General features: G+C 34.7%; 1 protein-coding gene across 41 annotated transcripts in view; it reads right to left on the bottom strand.

Moving 5' to 3' along the window:
* The window catches only part of PTPRD (protein tyrosine phosphatase receptor type D), a 2,298,568-nt gene that overhangs the window by 1,008,596 nt on the left and 1,266,453 nt on the right, over positions 1-23,519 (bottom strand). The window lies entirely within an intron of this gene.

Below are 23,519 nucleotides of genomic sequence, written 5' to 3'. Positions count from 1 at the left end.
ACAAGCAAACAGTTTCCCAAATATGAACTGATTGAATTGCAGACACATTTTTCAGGTTAGAATACTTTAAAACTCTGCTATTAGAAAAATCATTTATAATATACGTAGAGCGTCTGAAACAAACTTATCCTCAAATTAAAAACAAGACTTTTATTAGGGTAATCTATAGATAAGTCAAACAAGACATTGCTTGACCCAAATAAAAAATGTTGGACATGATTAACCAAATAACTCTTTGTGACATGTATGCACAAGACCAGTCTTTACCCTATCATGAATCTTCCAATGGGCTTTTGTAGGGGAAGAGTAGGTTAAGAGCAAAATAGCCCAATCAACTATGCCACTTTTCTTCCAAGAATTGTAGCATGAAATTAAGTGAGCAAAGTTGGATGCATGGAATGATGCCCAGCATTACTGGTATCCACATAAAATAACAATACATGAAATATTAAAATAACACAATCAGATGCATTTACCAAATTGTTGTCACTGTATGGTAAATAATTTCCCCTGGGACTACATGGTAATTATTTTATGAGTCTTCAGTGAATGATCTGTGATTTGGCAAAAACTCTTGTCTCTTCACGGAGAATATTGAGATCATCAGGAACAAACTCTCTGTCTCTAAAGTTACAAAGTCACTTATATAGGAATCTGCCCCCATTTCTTTCTCTACAATGTTGACAAAACATGGCCCTTCTCCCCTTCAAGGAAAGTGTCTCAAGTGTTCTCTGGTCTTTTTTATTTGCATATACTGATCTAGAAGCTTGTTTCAATGTTTATTTTCTATCACAATAATTTCAATGTTTTACTTTCTACTGGTTCATTTCTCTGAAAGTACGTAAGATTTCTCATTCACTTACTCCTTCAAAATTGGTTATGTTTCAGGTTTTGTCCTCTGCTCACACTACAGGCTTTCCAAGAATGGCATTACTCATGCTTATGCTTCAACCTATTACTATTTACTAACAGCTTCTAGTCCACTAGCTTAAGCTAAAATCCCATTCATTCAACCACCTGCTAAATATCTCTTTTCCCTTGGAAGTTTCACAAGCATGTCAAACTCAATATTTCTAAAACAAACTTATTATTCTTCCTTAAAACTTTGCTTTTCCTTCTCAATTTTCTATGTTGGTGAATGCAAGTGCTCTAGGCTTTCTTTTAACTCCTTTCCACAATTAGGGATGAAGTTCTGTCTACCCCACCTCCTAAACGTCACATCTGCTTGTGCCTCATAAGTCATTGCTATTGCGTCTATGGCCTGCACTAATTAGTCTTCTATCTGGTCTTCCTACTCCCAGTCCTGACTATCTAGAGCTTATACTCCACATTGATGCTGATGTTATATGTTGAAAAAAATTTCAGTTTTGATTATGTTATTCCATATTCCTAAATCCTTTAATAATTTTTCTATGCAATAAAGTAAAAACTTATTTACCTGAAGCACAAAGCCATGGATCACCACAGATATAAAATGGACCTACCTGATCAAAATTCATGATATTAATAATTTTTTCATCCTGATAGATTATGTGCATTTTCATAATAACAATCTATCAGGAAGAAAAACAAACATTAAAAAAGGTATTTTTCCAGCCGGGTGCGGTGGCTCACGCCTGTAATCCCAGCACTTTGGAAGGCCAAGACAGGCGGATCACTTGAGGTCTGGAGTTTGAGACCGGCCTGACCAACATGGAGAAACCATGTCTCTACTAAAAATACAAAATTAGCCTGATGTGGTGGTTGCATGCCTGTAATCCCAGCTACTTAGGAAGCTGAGGCAGAAGAATCACTTGAACCAGGGATGCGGAGGTTGCAGTAAGCCGAGATCGTGCCATTGCACTCCAGCCTGGGCAACAAGAGCGAAAACTCCATCAAAAAAAGAAACAAAAAACAAACAAACAAACAAACAAACAAAAAACCAAAAAAAAAAACACCAAAAAGTATTTTCCCTCAATACTTATTAAAAACAAGTTTGCCACAATTAAAGTACATAAATATGAAACCACTTTCCTATGTGCCAGTTAAGAGTCAGGAAAGTAGTGAACTTCTTTCTAATATCTGAATTGACTGATATTTTTTAAAGTCAAATAAAAAAGACTATAAAGTGAGATTCTAAAATTCCAAGAAATGATCATAGTTTGAAGTAATAGTATTTTTGTTTCTTCTTCTCACCTCCAAGCTCCAGTTTGTGCAAAGAAACCAAAGTATTACAAAATGTAATACTACTAGCATCCAAATACTTTAGATCTATCCTAGAAAACACTAGATTTTAATTTTTTCTGCAAACGATTTTAAAGAATTTAAAGTATAATCACTTTTTCCTTTTATAAACACAGACTCAAATTTCAGGATTTGATAAAAGTATCTCAATTTCTAATTACAGCCTGTGTTTTTTAATACAACACAGACAACATCCAGACAGTTGTCTACTTTTAATCTAATCTACTTTTATCATAATATAATATTATGGACAGCAGTAATATGTGTACTGAAGTTCACAGTGGAGGTGAGCTCCTTGTTGACGTTCAAATGCAATGATAATCAAAGTGGATAAACTCTCTGCTCTTCATCCCACCTGCAGGCTTCTAGATTCATGCATTGATTTATGCCAGCTCAATCTTCTGACTTTTCATCAAGATGTGCAATATACAGTGCCTTCATTATGAACTATAGTTTCCTCTATCATTATAAGAAACACAAGTTAAGTAAGCTTTCCTCAAACAGCAGTGATTGCTTTCAAGTTCCTGAACAGGCTGCAATAGGCTTGACGAAAAGGATTGATTTATCACTTTTTAAATAGATTCTTAATCTGCAAATCAATAAAAATGTTTCACTTCAGCGGTGGCACAGGGTGAATGACTCACCCTTGAAAACAGAATGAATGAATGCTGCCTTTCTTCCTTTCTTTAATATACTCAGATTGCAATTGTGCTTTTGCTTTGCTTGTATTACTTGCTAAATTCCAGTGTTTGGGAGTGCCTGAGATTTCAGCCTGGTTTCTCCATAAATCAAGTGAGGGGTTGAATGTTAATCTGCTAGGACTGCTATTTTAACACTGCCATTCTTCTTGTTATGTAATAAGAAAATTAAACTCAAACAATCTTTAGTTGGCCAAAGTTAAAAATAAAAGATGAAAACACACAGATGTGGAGAACGTTTTGTGCCAAAGTGACACAGCATTTGTTAGTTTCAGACTAGCAGAAATTCTGGTAATTTAAATGTTATACAATCGGCTTTGTAAATTCTACCAAAGAGTTAAATTAAAATACATAGGCTCATTTCCCCATATGTCTTCTACTCTTCATACTTTACTAAGTGTATAGTAGAATCTAAACACCTCTTCTTAGAGGTAGCTCTTACGTAGTTCAGAAGTCTGAGTTAAGTACTCAGAAATTCCAAAAAGAAGGCACTTTAGCCTATAGTCATCAAAAGTTTCTTTAAAATTTTCTGGGAGTAGTGATAATTAAAATAAGAAAAACCAAGGAACCTCATAACAACCAGCTGGTCTGATTTAAGTATTTTTGAATAATTTATATTTAATTTAGCCAGTCTCTATAATAAATTTTATTCCCATACAATTTGAATTAAGTAACTGCATGGTTACATAAAGTCCTTTTTTAACAATAGTAAAGTGAAATAGTAGCGGCATTTTCACTTCAATTATATCATTGATTCCAAAAAGGAAACTTCCTAAAGATATATTAGCTAAGAAGTTCATCACTAATGTTTGAAAACTTCTGAAAAAGTACCTCATTTTTGTTTTAAATGAATAATAATGTTTTATTTGAAACAGAATAAAAATCAACTCAAATTTAGGTATATAAGAATTCCTTTTTGTAATGTCAAAAATGTTTTATTTATTCTAGGTTTAGAGGCACCATATTTTATTTCTTCCTTTTGTTCTTATTTTTCCCATGTTTTAATAAAAAGGACACTTTGGAAGACCTACTTTTTTTTCCCTCACATATCATCACCCATAGACAATACGGAGAAGAAGGTGGTGAGATTGGGTATTTGGTTCTTATTTAAAAGCTATGTTTGGTGATAACCCCATATACTGGGCACGAAACTTATACACAAAAAGTTAAGCCTATTCCTGAAAATCCTCATTTTAGAAATATATTATCTAATTATTAAAATAAAGTAAGGAAGAAAGCAGGAGAGAAAACTAAATATTGTTATAAATGATTGGGGAGTCCTCCTGGTCTCTGTTCACACTTCACTTACATCTGTAGTACACACCAGTCCTTTACACCGACTCTCTGAGGAAAACTACCCTTCCCATCCTTCGTCTACTATCCTCCTGATCTTCTCACACTGCCTGGATTGAGTAGACCTTTCTAGTGACCAATGAGTCATAAGACAGCAAAACCATACAAGTCTAAACTCCTCTTAGTTTATTATTCATCCTTGTAGTTCAATCCAGTAGACATTTCCATGGGATAACACATTATTTGGCTTCTAAGCTTTCTACTTTTATGATACCTCTACATATTTGGGAGGAGTAATGGGAGGGCTCAAATTTCTCTTCAACTACTCATATTTTAATTTGATTGAGAATTTGTATTTTGTCCAAAAGCCAGAAATGTGCCAGATAAGAATTTGTCCTCTAAATTACCTAAATAGGCTCCTTCAAGAACAGAAAGTGAACAGACCTTGCATGCTTGCCTTCAATACCTGTTAATAAACAATATGGGTCAGTGAATGTTCAAGAAATAGAAGCCAATGATTACAGCATCAGTGAAAATGATTTAATGATAATTTGTGAGTCCAACACTGAGACACAAATTAACATCACTGCATTAGATATCTTCTTGTAAAATCTACGTATGAAATAAAGATACAAAATTCAAGCTGTATTTTGATTTTTCTCATGATTCTGATGTATGTGGTACATATACTATTTGGGCCCTAAAGACATTTAAAATTTATCTCCAAAGCTCAGAATTCATTAAAGGAGGACTCTGGGTTGGGTGCAGTGGCTCATGCCTGTAATCCCAACACTTTGGGAGGCCGAGGCGGGTGGATCACCTGAGGTCGGGAGTTCACGACCAGCCTGACCAATATGGTGAAACCCCATCTCTACTAGAAATGCAAAATCAGCCGGGCGTGGTGGTGCATGCCTGTAATCCCAGCTACTAGGGAGGCTGAGGCAAGAGAATCGCTTGAATCTGGGAGGCAAAAGTTGCGGTGAGCCGAGATCACACCATTGCACCCCAGCCTGGGCAACAAGAGCAAAACTCCATTGAGAAAAAAAAAAAAAAAAAAAAGAAAGAAAAAAAAAGGACTCTGTTTTTGTTAAAACGCCATGTATGCATATCTGATTTTTCCATAAAACACATTCTAAGAAGATATACCAATTAAAATATTTAGCTTCAGAGATTGACCATTTTCATTTACATCTAACTTTCCAGTATTTAGTAGTGATGTAACATTAGCAAAGTTATTTATTTTCTCTATCTGGATTTCTACATTTGTAGAATGGGAGTTGTAGCAGGGTCTATGTCATATGGTGGTTGAGAGGATTAAATGAGATAATTCATGTAAGGTGGTTAGCACACAGCAAGAGCTAAATATATGCCATCTATTTTACTAACTTTATGGTAATAGACCTAATTAACTTGATTTTGATTGAGGTACTTTGTGCTCTCATTAAAATATACATTAATCTGCCATCTAATATTTATTGGCAAGACACTCTGGTAAGTATTACAGTCTTAAAAGTATTTGCCATAAATAATTAGCAAATCACTAGAAGTTCTGATTTCTCAAGGCCTGAATAGTTAAGCAGTTATTTTAATTACACAAGGCTCTAAGTGTACAGGTAAAACCATGACCTGGAAAATGGACACGCTTTTGGGTTAAGTCAACAAAATGGTCTTAAAGTATTGTAGCTTAAAGATGTCTTTAAACATTCCAAACCAGTAGAGTCCTATGACTTTCACCAGTAAAATTAATTGTCTTCATATTCTACTAAACTTTGGAACGATAAAAGCTACTGATTACTGGGCATTTGCTATAGATCAAGGATTATATACATGTTTTATGTATATTGTCATACATAATTCACAATTTTCCTGTGAGAAGAGTATATTCATTATTGTACAAAAAAGAACGCTAAAGTCCAGAGAGTTTAAATAACACATTTTCAAGTCACATAGCTGGTGGCAAGATATGGAATTTGATTTCAGTGTACACCTTAAATATGTCACTATACCATACTGCTTCTCATATACCTGGGTTTATTTAATAGACCATTTTGGTATTATCTTACACATCCAGCACATTTATACAGCAGCAAGTGTCTAGGAGTAACATATGCATGTCAGGATCTCGGCCACGTGACTTGGATCACTGCCCTGTTTTATTAAATGAGTAAATCAGTGCAATGCTACAGGAACACTCTAGATCCTTGGTATGAGGGAATTTAGCACTTGTGGTTTCAACTGTTTTGTAGAGACTTCAAGGGTCTATGACGTCTAGTAATCTATACTTTTGTTGAGGTGAAAATTTGAACAGGTACTACTATACTGGCGTGTAAGCATGTAAGAGTGAGTCATTTAGAAAGTGTGGAGACCTAGCTAAAACCAAGATTTGCCCCTTGACATATTCCACAGTATTTCTGTATGCACATTTACTTGAGTTAAATGATTTTTAAAAATGTCTATTCTGTTAGGTTTTTTAAAATAATATATAAACCTTCCAAGAAAATAAATTACTAGTGCTAGCCTGAAGGAATCACTCAAATTTTAAGTTACTGTTTACAATTTTTTTTTGCAACATTAGGGTATTTTGAATACCCTAGGGCACTTTACTATGGTCAGAATATATCAGAATGATGTATTTGTGAAGGTGCTATTGTATTACAGAGCAAGATTTGAATAAGATTTTCCTAATTATACCATCCAAATCACTACTCTGTATTTTATCAGGATGAGAAAAATCATTGGTTTTATTTTAAAAAAGACAAAGACAAGACTTCATATGATTTGTTAAATCGATAATAATGCTTACAAAGTTCACTGAGTTGGTTTAATCAAATCTTTTTTACTTATCATCTAATTTTATTCTTGAACCAACCATGAGAGTTAGGTAGAAGTACAATTATCCTAACCTTAAGGTTGAGAAAATGGAGGCTTAGAGAAGTTAAGTAATATGCCAATGCTAATCAATATAATCTGATGTCGACTAGGTCGTCTAACTCCACATTCAGTGCTTCCATTTTTAATAGTGTATTTTCTAAGAATTTTTCTAACATTGTGAACCACTATTGAATGAATATCTGACACCAATTTAAGAACCATTATACTATCTTATCTCATACAAATTGGCTTCTTAACTTCCACTCATAATAGAGACCATGAGATCATCTGATTTCTCTTAGGCAGTTCCATATGCATTCTCTCTCTTGTTTATTTTTATTATACTTTAAGTTCTAGGGTACATGTGCACAATGTGCAGGTTTGTTACATACGTATACATGTGCCATGTTGGTTTGCTGCACCCATTAACTTGTCATTTACATTAGGTATTTCTCCTAATGCTATCCCTACCCCATCCCCGCACCCCACAACAGGCCCTGGTGTGTGATGTTCCCTGCTGTGTCCAAGTGTTCTCATTGTTCAATGCCCAGCTATGAATGAGAACATGCAGTGTTTGGTTTTCTGTCCTTGTGACGGTTTGCTCAGAATTATGGTTTCCAGCTTCATCCATGTCCCTACAAAGGACATGAGCTCATCCTTTTTTATGGCTGCATAGAATTCCATGGTGTATATGTGCCACATTTTCTTAATCCAGTCTATCATTGATGGACATTTGGGTTGGCTCCAAGTCTTTGCTATTGTGAATAGTGTTGCAATAAACATACTTGTGCATGTGTCTTTATAGCAGCATGATTTATAATCCTTTGGGTATACACGCAGTAATGGGATGGCTGGGTCAAATGGTATTTCTAGTTCCAGATCCTTGAGGAATCGCCACACTGTCTTCCGCGGTGGTTGAACTAGTTTACCTTCCCACCAACAGTGTAAAAGCATTCCTGTTTCTCCACAACCTCTCCAGCACCTGTTGTTTCTTGACTTTTTAATGATTGCCATTCTAACTGGTGTGATATGGTATCTCAGTGTGGTTTTGATGCGCATTTCTCTGATGACCAGTGATGATGAGCATTTTTTCATGTGTCTGTTGGCTGCATAAATGTCTTCTTTTGGAAAGTGTCTGTTCATATCCTTTGCCCACTTTTTGATGGGGTTGTTTGATTTTTTTCTTGTAAATCTGTTTAAGTTATTTGTAGATTCTGGATATTAGCCCTTTGTCAGATAGGTAGATTGCAAAAATTTTCTCCCATTCTGTAGGTTGCCTCTTCACTCTGATGGTAGTTTCTTTTGCTGTGCAGAAGCTCTTTAGTTGAATTAGATCCCATTTGTCTATTTTGGCTTTTGTTGCCATTGCTTTTGGTGTTTTAGTCATGAAGTCCTTGCCCATGCCTATGTCCTGAATGGTATTGCCTAGGTTTTCCTCTAGGGTTTTTATGGTTTTAGGTCTAACATGTAAGTTTTTAATCCATCTTGAATTAATTTTTGTATAAGGTGTAAGGAAGGGATCCAGTTCCAGCTTTCTACGTATGGCTAGCCAGTTTTCCCAGCACCATTCATTAAATAGGGAATCCTTTCCCCATTTCTTGTTTTTGTCAGGCTTGTCAAAGATCAGATGGTTGTAGATGTGTGGTATTACTTCTGAGCCCTCTGTTCTGTTCCATTGGTCTATATCTCTGTTTTGGTACAAGTACCATGCTGTTTTTGTTACTGTAGCCTTGTAGTATAGTTTGAAGTCATGTAGCGTGATGCCTCCAGCTTTGTTCTTTTGGCTTAGGATTGTCTTGGCAATGTGGTCTCTTTTTTGGTTCCATATGAACTTTAAAGTAGTTTTCTCCAATTCTGTGAAGAAAGTCCTTGGTAGCTTGATGGGGATGGCATTGAATGTATAAATTACCTTGGGCAGTATGGCCATTTTCACGATATTGATTCTTCCTATCCATGAGCATGGAATGTTCTTCCATTTGTTTGTATCCTCTTTTATTTCGTTGAGCAGTGGTTTGTAGTTCTCCTTGAAGAGGTCCTTCATATCCCTTGCAAGTTGGATTCCTAAGAATTTTATTCCCTTTGTAGCCATTGTGAATGAGAGTTCACTCATTATTTGGCTCTCTGTTTTTCTGTTGTTGGTGTATAGGAATGCTTGTTATTTTTGCACATTGATTTTGTATCCTGAGACTTTGCTGAAGTTGCATATCAGCCGAAGGAGATTTTGGGCTGAGACAATGGGGTTTTCTAGATATACAATCATGTCATCTGCAAACAAGGACAATTTGACTTCCTCTTTTCCTAAGTGAATACCCTTTATCTCTTTCTCCTGCCTGATTGCCCTGGCCAGAACTTCCAACACTATGTTGAATAGGAGTGGTGAGAGAGGGCATCCCTGTCTTGTGCCAGTTTTCAAAGGGAATGCTTCCAGTTTTTGCCCATTCAGTATAATACTGGCTGTGGGCTTGTCATAAATAACTCTTATTATTTTGAGATATGTTCCATCAATACTTAGTTTATTGAGAGTTTTTAGCATGAAGGGCTGTTGAACTTTGTCAAAGGCCTTTTCTGCTTCTATTGAGATAATCATGTGTTTTTTGTCTTTGGTTCTGTTTATGTGATGGACTGTGTTTATTGATGTGCGTATGTTGAACCAGCCTTGCATCCCAGGGATGAAGCCAACTCGATCTTGGTGGATAAGCTTTTTGATGTGCTGCAGGATTCCATATGTATTCTCTTAAGTGAACTCCACAATAACTCTGATATAACTATGAGGGTTGAGGAAAATAAGGCACAGAGAAAGTGTGACTTAATGAAGGGAAAGAGAGGAGCCCATCCAGGAAGCCGTACCTTTTGGGTTTGGATACTGTGATCTTTCACTCAAATATCTCTTTGATGACAATAGGAGGAAATGATAATTCATGTGGATAATAGAGAATAAGAATGTATAATTCTGAAATTACCTATGGATTGAGAGAAATTTTTTTCAAGAAGGGTTTGAATGAAACAATTAACAAAGAATTATGAAATATTTGAAATAAAAGTTGCTGTGCATATAACTCTACCTTTATGCTCGTTTTATCAATTAGAAAACAGAGATTCAGAGACATTGGCTGATTTTTCTAAGATTGCAAAGCTAGTAAGTGAGGGGTAATAATTATAATTAGAAAACAAATATTCGAACCCTTGATCTTCTGAAAATAAAAAAAGAAAAATGAAAAGAATATAAATTACCATAAAACAATGTTTAAATAAAAATGACAAGCATGAAAGCATTGAAGATTTTTTTTTAAATGAGTAAGTAAGATAAAGACAAGTGAATCCTGAAATAAACTAGAAAATAAATGTCAGGGATTGAAGGTAGAAGAATCTCAAACAGAAATATGCAGGCGTCCCACAAGATAGAGGGAAAAAAACGGTATTTTTTCATGATTTACTCGAAGAAACTATTTCACCTTATAAAAACTTTTAAAGCTATCTGAGCCTTCTGGTGTAGAGGAGTTAGTGGACATGAGCAGCCCACTTCTCTTGTCCCAGAAGCTAATTACCTATGTATCAAAGCCTGTCACCAAGTAACAGTGTCTTAGTCACTATTAGGTTGGGAGCAGTGTATGGCTTTGAAAATAAGCCACAAAGCTAAAGGGACACAGTAAAAAGAACTCAGTCTGTGTTTACTAAAGAGGTCAATTGATTTTAAAATATGCAGCTGTTCTGTAGTTTAGCAAGAACAATCCTATATAGATTCCTGGGCAGAAAATACTCCATCTACTGAAATTCTTGGTAAATTATTAAACAGTAATCACAGACTCATTTATATTGAGTAGAAGCAAAAAGATTAAAAAAGAAATCCCATATGTAAACAACAAGAATGTAAATTAAATCTGCCTCTAGCAGATTCCTTCAATTCTGCTACTTCTTTTGGAATATTCCCTGTTCTAGTCTGTTTTTCTTGATAAGCAATCAAAGTATTAAATATGCTTCCCATAGTGTCTAAAACAACCGAAATGGAAACAGTTATTTGACCTTTGTTCCAGTAATTTTTTCCATTTTTTTCTTAAAAAATTTACATTTGTGGCACAACCCAAGACACTAAATGATAAATCTACAAATGTTTTCAGAGAAATTTGCAAGAAGTACGTGAAAATATATGTAGCAAAGCACATAGTATAAAAAGAAGCACTTTTAAACAGCCATATCCATGACAGATAGTAATAACATCTTGTATTCACTGAAATTTTGTTTCTATTGCAAGAGGTTTATTCTAGGACAAGGTACAAAATGAGAATGTGGGAAATAATAATAATAATAATAATAAGACTTTCCTATATTGTTGTAATTCAAGGATAGAGCTCAAGAATACTTCTGTTTTTTCACTGGATAATACACGGTACTATGTTTCAATTAAGTCCATCTTCAGCATAAAATGTATGATAGCATGTACATCACGGGTGTCCAATCTTTTGGCTTCCCTGGGCCCCGTTGGAAGAAGAATTGTTTTGGGCCACACATAAAATACACTAACACTAACAATAGTTGATGAGCTAAAAAAAAATCACAAAAAAATTCATAATATTTTAAGAAAGTTTACAAATTTGTTTTGGGCAGCATTCGAAGCCGTCCTGGGCCCATACAGCCCACGGGCCATGGACTGGACAAGCTTGATGTACATAGTGTTTGTGGTGTCTGTTGAGTCAAAAGAGTGCTATTGATGATTCCATTTAATATTACTCTAAACTCTGTGAATTTAGATTAAGTAGATTTGAATCCAACATGACAAATAAAAAATCTAAAAGTTAGCAAAAAAGTTGAGTTTTTAACACTTATATTTAATATTCTATTTACCGGAGCTAATAGTAAACAGGGAGAATGGTAAAGTTTTAAGGAAGAAGAGACACTGCCAAATAGTGGCATGTAGGACCATACATACTACATTCATTCTTACATGTAGTATGTGGTATGTCACTTACATGATTCACTTTTAGACATCTTTTGTTATTGTTGTTTCATATCAGGATCTTTAAAGTGGAGGCAGCTTAATGAATTTTAAAGTGAAAAGAAAAGATTTCCATTCCATCTTATTATATTTCTTTAAACTCAATTTCTGCTTTATGTTCAGATGCTTCTACCTGGCTGGTAACTTTAAATCTGTCAATTTAGCATATGTGTTTATATTGAAATCCCACAGAAATTATGAGCAAAACTTGGTCAAATTTTCTTTTTGATCACATTTTCTTTTGTTGTTGTTGTTGTTTTTTGTTTTGTTTTGTTTTGTTTTGAGATGGAGTCTTGCTCTGTCGCCCAGGCTGGAGCGCATGGCATGATCTTGGCTCACTGCAACCTCTGCTTCCTGGGTTCAAGAGATTCTTGCATCTCAGCCTCCCCAGTCACTGGGATTACAGGTGCCCACCACCACATCCAGCTATTTTTTTTTTTTTAAGTGGAGACAGGGTTTCACTATGTTGGCCAGGCTGGTCTTGAACTCCTGACCTCAAGTTACTCACTTGCTTTGGCCTCCCAAAGTAAAGGGATTACAGGAGTGAGCCACCGCGCCTAGCCTTTTTTGATCACTTTGGTTAAAGTGATAAGGAGTGAAACTTGAAGATTGGGTAAAAATTGACACTATGAGGAGAACACTTTTTTTCTTTCTTTATCTTTTTGTTCTTTGAGAACATCTGTCAGAAAATAATGAACAGTGGCTCTGGGAAAATTCAGCTATCCTCTTCCCAAAACCACCTCCAATTGTGCAGTAATGTATCTCAGCAAAACTTGGTAATGACAACAAGAGTCATCCCAGTTTGACATCACAGAAACAGGATAATATGGCTGGCTACTTACTTTTATTGTTTGTAAGTTCATGCAAAACAAAACAAAACAAAACAAAAAACAAAAACAAACACAAAAAAACCAAAGTCTTTATTTGCAAGAGAAAAAGATTTATTCAGAGATTACAGTCTATATGACCCCATTTCATCTTTTCATAACTAAGAGATGAATTTTCTTCAACTTTATTAATGCTTAAAGAACACAGATTCCATGCCCTTTACTGTGAGATAACAGTAGACACTAGATAATGTTCTTAAAAAACATTTTGAATGATGAAGTTGGTTTTTAATTAAAGTAAGTTTAATACAATTACAATTATTGCTATTCTCTGTCTGGATATACAAAAGCCAAGAATAATTAAACATCTCCTCTCATCCTAACCCCATAGCCTGCTTTACAGAAAAACCTTCTATCTTCTGTTAGAGAATGTCCCAAGGAGGGAGCTAGAGAGAATATAGAAGAATTACATGGATCACATAATTGTTACAACAAACTAGATGAACATCCAGTTTACCATTATGATTTAGAGGTTTGGTTCTTCACAGCTGTTAGTTTCATCTTCAGATACTACTTCATATTGAAAACTAAACTTGCATTAATACAAATGGGTTTTCAGTAAGGTTCCATTAGCTGTTAAGATTTAAATACAATTTTTGAACACAATCATTCATGTTCTACATAAGCCAATTCCCTCACTGAGAAATTCCTAGGGCCCTACCTTCTCAGTCACTTCTAGCTGCTAATCCCTGTCATGGGTAAGAGAAGGTGGCTTTTCCTTGATTTCCCCACCAGTTCTCACAAAGAACATTTGTAGACTAAACAGGCTTGACTAAAAATTTAGGATGGCGGATTGGGTTTACGTAGAGAAACATAATGCCCTTTAGCCATGGTGCCATGTTATCACTGGCTATCTTTTGTCTCAAACTCCAGACCCTGACATGCCATCTGACCCCCTGCTTCTCTTTTCTCCCTCTCTTCCTTGATTGCCTGACACCCAAAATACATGTTCATTCCTTACATAGAACAGTTTTCCTGTTGTCTTTTCCCACACCACTGGCTTAATGTCTGCCTTCTACTCTCAAATGACTTTCCTTTAAAAAAAAGTTAAATTTTAAGAACCTCTGATTGAAGCTGTATAAGAAGAAATATATATACATATTCTCTCCACCTGCTGCAGACTTTTTTAAATAAGGTTATCTTCAATTAAGTCAAGTACAGTAACCTTTGGGATTTATATTCTATACATATAATTGAAATTATGACTTCCCATCAAGCAATTTTAATGTATGGCCACATTAAGAAAAAAACTTGTATTTAATGTGAAAACTAATAGTCATATAGTAAATACAATATGTAATATTATTAAAAATCTGTTCAGTACATCTATAATCTTTAATTGTATAAATGTATGATGATGCTATTAATAACACATATTGATTCATTTTTATTAAATTTTGACAAAGAATTAATTTTGTCCTAGGATAATCAATACCCTTAAATGGAACAAACTCATATATAATATTGATTTGTAGAGAGAAAAAAGTCATTAAATTTTTGCTTAGGGGAATAAGTAAAATTATCTATAATATAAATATTGAAAAGTACTAATTCACTTTTTTTCTAGGAAGAAAGAGACATGGGATATTTCTAGTAATATTGATTTATTAAAAATGTCATACAGGAGCATTTTTGGGGAAAAGAAGAGCTTTTTTTTTCTGAAATGATATCTTTGCAGCAATTAACAGAAAGCTTTTCCTATACTAGGAGCTAAATAAATGTTAATGAACAGAGTAAATCTGGTCATTTGGTTGCATGGAATAAAAAATCCTTGCTCAGATAAGAGTCTAAGCAAACATGAAGACCTGGAGTTGGGCTGAAATACAGTAATGTATGAGACAGTTTCAAGGACTAGCTATTCTATTCATATCTCCAATTGCCATATGATAATGCTTAACATGCGTTCTGTTCTCTTCTCTCCAACCCAGCTTTCACTTAGTTTCCCCTCTTTTATAACTTTAGCTTGCAAATGGGTTAGGTTTGCTACTATCTCTCAGGCTTTCCTGATGTATCTTGTCTTTTTCTAACCCCATTTCCAATTTACTAAGTTTTAAAAATGTTTTAAATTCCTTAAATAGTAGTATGATTGCCTGGTTCATTCTTTTTCTGGATAATTCATAGGTGGTAGATCACTGGCAGGACTATGCATAGAAAGACATTGGATTATATGCGCATCTAATCCTATCAATTGAAACTGGAGGAGGAGAGCACAAGTTTTGTAGGAATAAAGATTTCCCTTAAAAGGAAAGTATTGTCAGGAACAGGCAGTATAACAGCTCTCAGGAGAGTAGATCGTTATGGATGATCTCTGACCTATAAAAGGGGTATGTTTTACAAATTGAAAGCCAGAGAATACCGTCTTGCTAAGATTCTCAGAGTGTAGCAATAACTACGGCTATCTAATACACGCAGGTAACACTTACAGAATAGAAGTCTCTTCTTGTTTCCTGCCCCCCACCTCTTTCACACTTACTGTCAATCACTGAATCAAATCATCTCAAATAAATAGGTGCAGTGACATAGCAGAAGAAGGGCATGCACAATTGGGGCTGTTTTGGGGCTTGGGAGATCATCCATCACGTTAGACATGCATACTAATTAGTTCATGTTGATATGCCCAACGTAGCAAATTCTGGGGAAACTGGAGGGGAAGTTTGGGGAAAATTAACGTGACCTAGAGTTGTTGCTTGAAGAACATCCCCCCACCTCTTTTTCTCTATCAATGGGAGGAATAAAAGGCTGTGCTAATTACATATTTGTTCCCTCTCTATGGAGTCTGCATGGACAGCTAGTCTGTTCACATGTAGAGGTGAGGAGGATCACTAACGACAATGACAGAGAGCAATACACAGAAAATGATTTCATGCTAAAAATACCAAATTGTAAGAATGTGGATATCTCAAATATATATTTGAATCAGTCATTTATGTGCTTGCTTTCCTCTGAGATGGTGAAAGCCAATTTAGCAGGTGGAGAGAGAGAGTCAGAAAATAATCATTTCCAGAAACAGCAGGTGAATCATGCATATTTTTATATTCACATATATACACTCACAACGCAGATAGCTTGAAAAAATATTTATCTCTCAGATAACCAGATGATCTACATACCTCATAGTATATTCCATTTTGTCTAGTTGCTATCAATAACTAAAAAAATAACCACACAATATATTTAAATTAGGATGCAAAACAGATACCTATTATCACACTGTACCAAATATAGAAAGTAAATGCGATAGTCGAGGAAAGACAATCTGTTTCATTTATGCTGGAGATGAAAACAAAATTAAGAAAATAGAAGTAAGGAAAAAAAAAACCTTCTCTATACTGAGCTTGGGAGTCTCTCCCCAGGATTACGTTGTTCAACATTTTCTAGTGATGCTAAGGATAGAAACAACCAGCTCTTGAACTTTGAAGTAATTGGTTCACAGCTGTGCTTATACTGAGATGGAAATATGAAAATACATTTGTACAGAGGAGGGTTTTTTTTTTTGGTAGTTGTAATGAGAGAGTTGTCAAATTAAACGCAGACTGCTGTAAGTAAAATAAATTACATGTGGAAATTCAATTCCTGATACTTTCATCAAGTGGGTACATGTGCTGTGTTTCCAGAAAGAATGCTAACATTAATCATAAAAAGAACTCTTATGTTGTGTTATTCTCTTATGTTAGTTAGTGTTAAGGAAGCAAAAGTGATCTAAAGTGATTGTTAGATATTTTTGTATCCAAAAAGCATGGATAAGACACTGAATCGGTGGAACACAGAGCACTTCAAGCATTTATTAAATGTTTGAGCTGTTCGGGAGGGACACAAAGAGTACAAAGACCACATTTCTGGCTGCAGAGATACTTCAAATATACCTGGGAAGGCAAGATTATCATATTTGAGAGAGATAATATAGAATACATAGATAATCAGAAGAGAAAGATCAGTGGGGCTGAAATAATAAGAAAAGGCTTTGTAGGTGACATAGAATAAGGGCTTGAAATGTGGCTGCAGAGTAACAGAAAGGCAGAAAGAAGGCACTTTAGGGGGCATATGTCTGTAAAGTCCATGCAGCAAAGAATGCAAACAGGCACATGAGGAAGGGAGAGGATAGAGTAAATACAGAGAGAGTATGGATTGTTTAGGGGAGAATAAAAGCTACATAGAGAGCATTGGGCTCTCTATATGGGCTACTTGGAAACCATGATATATAAATATATATTATATATATATATTATATAGTATATTTTTTATATATATATATGTATAAAGTCTGCAATGCAATCACAAGTGGCCACATGATGAAGGGTGGGACTTAATGCAGAATTAATATAAAAGCACTGGTCTGGAAATGTAAAGAAGATCTGAAACTTATTCCAGCTGTATGACTAACATACCATGTAATCTTGAACATGCCACTTGGTTTCCTGACAGTTGATAGATATTTCCAACTCCACTATTAACCAATAATTTATAATACATTCATATGAGGTCAAAATTTAAAATTAGCTAAAGGAAAACACTAATTTGTAGATGTGGTTGGAAAATAATTCCTCTAAGTAAAATTATTAGGAAATTCAGACATATTTGCCAATAGTATATATTACTTAAACACTAGAACACCTAATGCTAAAGAGAAGAAAATATTGATGGAATAGAATATTTCATAGTCTCTTCGATCCTCAGTGTTGTGCGTTCCACCAGATTAGAATCTATGTGAGTGGGAGGAACTATGACTAACCTAGCCTATACTTTTAATAATGCCTGGCACAAAGAAAATGCTTAATTTTATCAATGTTGAAAGAAAATGCCTAAGTGTATATGCCCATAATGTATACTTCATATTAAGTTTTATCAGAAATAAAAACATAGATCTCCTCATCAATTTTAAAAATTTACTTAAGTCTCACTCCAAAATGATAATTCTATCATAGTTGCTTAACAATAAAACAGACATGATCTCAGTTGTTGCTGTACTTCAGGAACCTACAATTAAGATGGCTCATATAAAATTAGCCAAAAAACAAAAAGAGCATTGATGGAACTGAGAAGTATTTATGTCTAGGTGAAAGTGATGTTCCAAGGGTATGTGTACAAATGTGAAGCAAGCATCAGGTCAGTATTCTAAAAGTTCTAGTTTAATGTGAAATAGTCTGTTAATCACCTAGTTGATTTATCTAGTGGGGATTTCATAATAGTTTCCCTAACTTTTCCATCTGTCAAGTTCAGAAGTGACAGAATAAAATATTTGATGGTCTGGTGGGAAGATCAGGAAGAAATCAGTTACGAGAAATAAATGGGTCTGCCACTTTCTCTTGTGGGGTTTTGATATGTCTCCTTATCTCTCTGTGCCTGTGTTAACTCCATCTATAAAATGGATCTAATCATGTTACCTTTTTCATTGGTAGATATCAGAGATTATTCAAATCACTGAGCACATTGCCTGGTACACAGAAAGCATTTAATACATATTAGTGTCTAGTATTATCATGATCATCATCATCATCATCCTCATCCCAACCATGTTGCTTTGTTCAGAAGTGCAGAGAAAATAAAGATCTTCCAAGGTACCATTAAGACAAGTAAATAGTACTAGGTAAGAAATCAACATTAGATGCTTACCAATATGAGCATATAATTCAAAATAAGTTAATAGTAATTTTTTAAAAACCTTATGAAGGTAGAGTAATTGGAAATGTGATCTTATGTTTCAGCTTACAAAATGAATAAAATGCACCTGTTTCAAAAGCAAAGACTTCACCTGTCTCTATACTCTTAATATATGCTCATCTTGTAGTTAACTGCAGCTCAGACTAATATTAATATTCTCCAGCTGACAAAATTATATCAACTGAAAATTTGGTTTCTGCCTGATATTCCGTCTTAGCTTTGCTATTTTCAACTGAAATAAGCATTTTGAAAAAGGCTTAAAAAGTCATTGTCATTCCTGATTGCAGTTCATATTACATTACCTGTAGAATTTCATCCCCAGTTGAATTACTCATCACCAATCTGATCATTCTTCCATAATTAGACTCTTTTGGTGAAGGATAAACTCTGAATATTAATATGAGAACACTAGATTTAGAATGAAGAACAAGATTGAAGGCAATTTTTGAACTTATCATTAAAATTTTTGCCTTTATTGTCATAGAAATTATTTCTCACTACGTGTTTTTAACGGGTAGTGTACAGTAGACACAAACCCATCTTTTCACTTGTATATTAAGACATTACCTTACTAAGTCTGTTTGAATTGTTCTTCCTTGGAACAGTCTTTTAAAGCTGGTATTTATTTTTAATTAAATAATCAATATAAAGGACTTATAAATTTAACAGTGTTAAAATACAATAATATACTATTTTGACCAAATGTTACACACATCAATCACATATTCATTGTTTCTTTCTTTACTTTTTTATTCCTTTCTCATTCACTTTTGGCCCAAGAAGCATAGAAATGAATTATACCTTGGAGAAAAATTCATTCAATCCTCTCTTTTACAAATGAGGACCCAGAAACTAGAAAAACGTAATGTCTAAACTTCAAAGCAATTTGGACTTTCAACTTTTGCAACAAAAAACACAACTCAGCATCTAATGAAATGTAACATGTTCAAATACACACTAACAAGGGAGTATGATAACATAATATTCATTTCCAATAATAGGAGAGACCATAAACTTGGATAAAATAACTTTCAAAAAAGAAAGAGAGAAATCTAAGAAATTGGAATTTCAGGAAAAAATGCACAAACTCAAAAAAAGATGTTAAAAAGAATATTACATATATTTCTATCACAGGTTAAAGATATGACACATACATAGTCTTTTATTTTCATTATTACGGAGAAATGCAAAGATATAAGCTTTGTAACCGCCTCATAAGAGAAACAAAGATAGGCTGTTTGATGTATCTTTCTAAAGCTACTTTCTCATGTATCTTCCTCCAGAGAGAGTTACACATGTTTAGCTCTGATGCTATCTCTGGAAAGAATGTAGAGATGTTGGTATACAGATAAAAGAATGATACACATTCTCAAGGCAGAATCCTTTGCCCATATGAGTTGGAACTCAGGGAAGAATGTTGTGCTATCAACTTTTGGGTTCCTAAATAGAAACTGAATCATAAACTTTTCAAGGAGCATATGGCCTGATGTCGCACAGTGATCTTGATGTCCAACCAGGTGATGATGGTGGACAGGCTGGCTACATAGTACTTTACTCCAGGACCAATTTCCATGCCCTTCCCATATCCCTAAATGATAAAGTTCATTATTTCAACCCATATTAAGCAAATTATTCTCTATATGGGTTGGCAGGTAATAACTGTTCTGGGATAAGGATAATCATGCTTTGTATACAAAACCACATTTGATCCAGGCAGAAATAGGCTAATATTTTTTGAATGATAAGTATATATGAGATATATTACATAACTGCTTTACCTTATATGTGCCTGTCAATTTTTAAAGTAAGCTCACTTTTAAAACGCCCTTGAAATTTATACTTTAATAATTGTCATAAGTTATGATTATTAAATTATTTGACTTTAAGTCTCATCTTTGTGATAGTTTATATGAATAAGATATTTTTCAGTGATGGCTCCCTGTTGTGAACTTTGACAGCTATTATTATACTGTTCATTTGACAGAATATATATAACAGCTGTATATTTTTTACACATATCTTTATATAAACGAATAGTTCTTTAAGGGAAGACCTATATAGGGCTAATTTAAAAATTTTTAAAAGCAAAATACATTGTCAAAAATTTTCTACACATAACAGAGTGGAGGCTGACCTAGGGGGTCAATGGACTGTACTTTCCCAACATTTCTTTCCCAACCTTGGAAACAGGGAAAGGGGAATGCTTTCTGAGAAAGAAACTATGAAGTAAATCAGAGACTGGGACAGAAATAAGTGATACCACCATTAATTGACAAAATGCAACATTATCTCCAATCACTATAACTAAAGAAACAACGTATCCAAAATTGTAGTCAGCAATGGAAGCAAGGTAAAGGGAAAATCTGAGAGGCAGGTGTTGGCAGTGTGTCCTCTCCTGCAGGTAGGGGGTGCTCTGTTGTACTTCTATCTTCAAAAAGAAGACTTTAATAGATCATTAACAAGAGCCATTCAAATCATCTAACTCTTCTTGTACTGATTTTATGCATGCCAAGAACCCTCCCAGTTACAATTTTCTTCCCATATAGCCAGGGGATGATTTTACTTAGAGTTATGTTTCTCACTTTAAATTAATAAATGAAAATGTTGGTTTAAATTCTAGTCTCTGAGAATTTGCTTAATATGAATCTACCTTTAAGTGATGGACAACCTGACAAATCGCATACGTGAACCTGCAAATTTGAAGGCCAAGACTTGTCCTGTGATGACTTTGCCAAGAAGATGTCACTCTCTGGGGGAGCTTTCTGGGCAGCCAGTTGGCTTTCCTCAAGGGCAAAAGGCTTGCTGGACAATGACCCTTCTCATTTAAATTGTTCTCTTGATAACTATATTATAAGTTATCTTGCTAACTATATTATAAGTTTCTCTATCATAGGTACAAATTACCTCACACTTTGTGCTTCTACCCCAGCAGGTACTAAATAAACAGAGGTTGTTATGATGTAATAAAACGCAACCATAAAATTATAAAATTGCAGAATTTTACTTTCTTCATACATTCTTTTCCTGTCTAAAAAACACATGCATTAAGGGGAGATAACTTTGATCAAAACAAGAACCTATGTATTTATTCAGAAGACTTTTTTGTTTCATGTACAAATTGCTCCATTCAAATAAAAAATTACATCTGAAAAATATCCCCATACGATGACAAAGAGTCATTATGGAAAAGCTGCTAATTTCATGTTTATTTATTGTTCATCACAGCCTCTAGAGCAATGCTCAGTGCTAGTGCAAAGAATTATTCTTATGTTCAATTTCTTGTTGTATCATATTTAGAAGACAAGGTTTAATAGAATGTAGGCTTAATAGTCTATTCCATGTTAGGAATTCCATTCTTAAGAATATGTGGTACCTCTGGCACATGTCTAATTCAGATTGCAGCAAGATGAAAATAGGTATTTGAAAAGTATATTTTAAACAACGAGTTGATTTGCATATTAATGCCTGAATACTGAATGAAACTATTTTAGAATTTTACAAAACAAGAAAGGCTTCAGGTTTTTTTAGTTAAAAAACATTTTAATTTTTTAAATCTAATGTTTTCATATTTTATAAGATATTCTTTTTCGCAGAAACTGGTAGAAAGATACAGAAAAGTTATATCACCTAAAAATTCCCAGCTAAATTATTGGTATAAAATTAACTTTCCAAGCTCTTCAGCATTTATTCAAAATTTTTAAAATCTAAAGCCTTCTCATTATCAATATTTGTTTTCAAAACTTCGTTTTTTCCAATTTCTTTTCTATTATACTTTAAAGTTTTGGGATACATGTGCAGAATGTGCAGGTTTGTTACATTGGTATACACGTGCCATGGTGGCTTGCTGCAACCATCAACCCGTCATCTACATTAGGTATTTCTCCTAATGCCATCCCTCCCCTACCCCCTCACCCCCTGACAGGCCCTGGTGTGTGATATTCCCCTCCCTGTGTCCATGTGTTCTCATTATTCAACTCCCCAAACTTTCTATCAAAGAGTGGCCAAAAATGTTACATGAGAAAAATCGCAAGATTCCTGCTACTTTAAGGATGACATATTGTGCTGAAGAATCTAACGACAAATGGTCATATCCTCTGTTGAGCTATAAATGGAAAATACACTTTAACCTTGTCAGTTGCCAGTGCCATTGGGAGGGCTTCTCCATAGTCATGAACAACACAATGACCTATAGCTGAAAATCAACTGAAAATAATTTTTCATGTTAATAGAGGAAGCATGTAAAAAGCTAGGTGAGAGGCTAGGCGCAGTGGCTCATGCCTGTAATCCCAGCACTTTGGGAGGCCGAGGCAGGTGGATCATGAGGTCAGGAGATCGAGACCATCCTGGCTAACATGGTGAAACCCCATCTCTATTAAAAATTTAAAAAAAAAAAATTAGCTAGGCGTGGTGGTGGGCGCCTGTAGTCCCAGCTACTCGGGAGGCTGAGGCAGGAGAATGGTGTGAACCTGAGAGGAGGAGCTTGCAGTGAGCCGAGATTTCGCCACTGCACTCCAGACTTTCTTCTTTGAACACGTGCTTTTTCCATGATTTGAGCTGGAGTTAAGTTGAGGAATATCACTGGGTCTGATCTATTTCTATAACCTGCAATAAGTGCCTGGTATAGTCCTAACTCACAGTTGTTACATAACACATATTTACTGAATAAATTAAATGTACGCATTGACAGTTTAGCAATTTTACTCAATTATTTACATCAACTTAATTACCAAGAAACACTTAGAATAGCTATTGAATATTTGCTTACGTAAGTAATTGTACAGTTGGTTCTCAAAAAACTTAAGAACATTGCTTATTACCCTAAATGATTGCTTCAGAATGAAAGATGCTCACTACTTTGAGACCATAGCAATGGAACATCATGAAAGCTTTTAGTAGCAA

Source organism: Gorilla gorilla, chromosome 13, assembly GCF_029281585.2.
Source record: "Gorilla gorilla gorilla isolate KB3781 chromosome 13, NHGRI_mGorGor1-v2.1_pri, whole genome shotgun sequence".
NCBI lineage: Eukaryota > Metazoa > Chordata > Mammalia > Primates > Hominidae > Gorilla > Gorilla gorilla.
The sequence above is the reverse complement of the archived record's forward strand: the minus strand, read 5'-3'. Positions and strand labels throughout refer to the sequence as shown.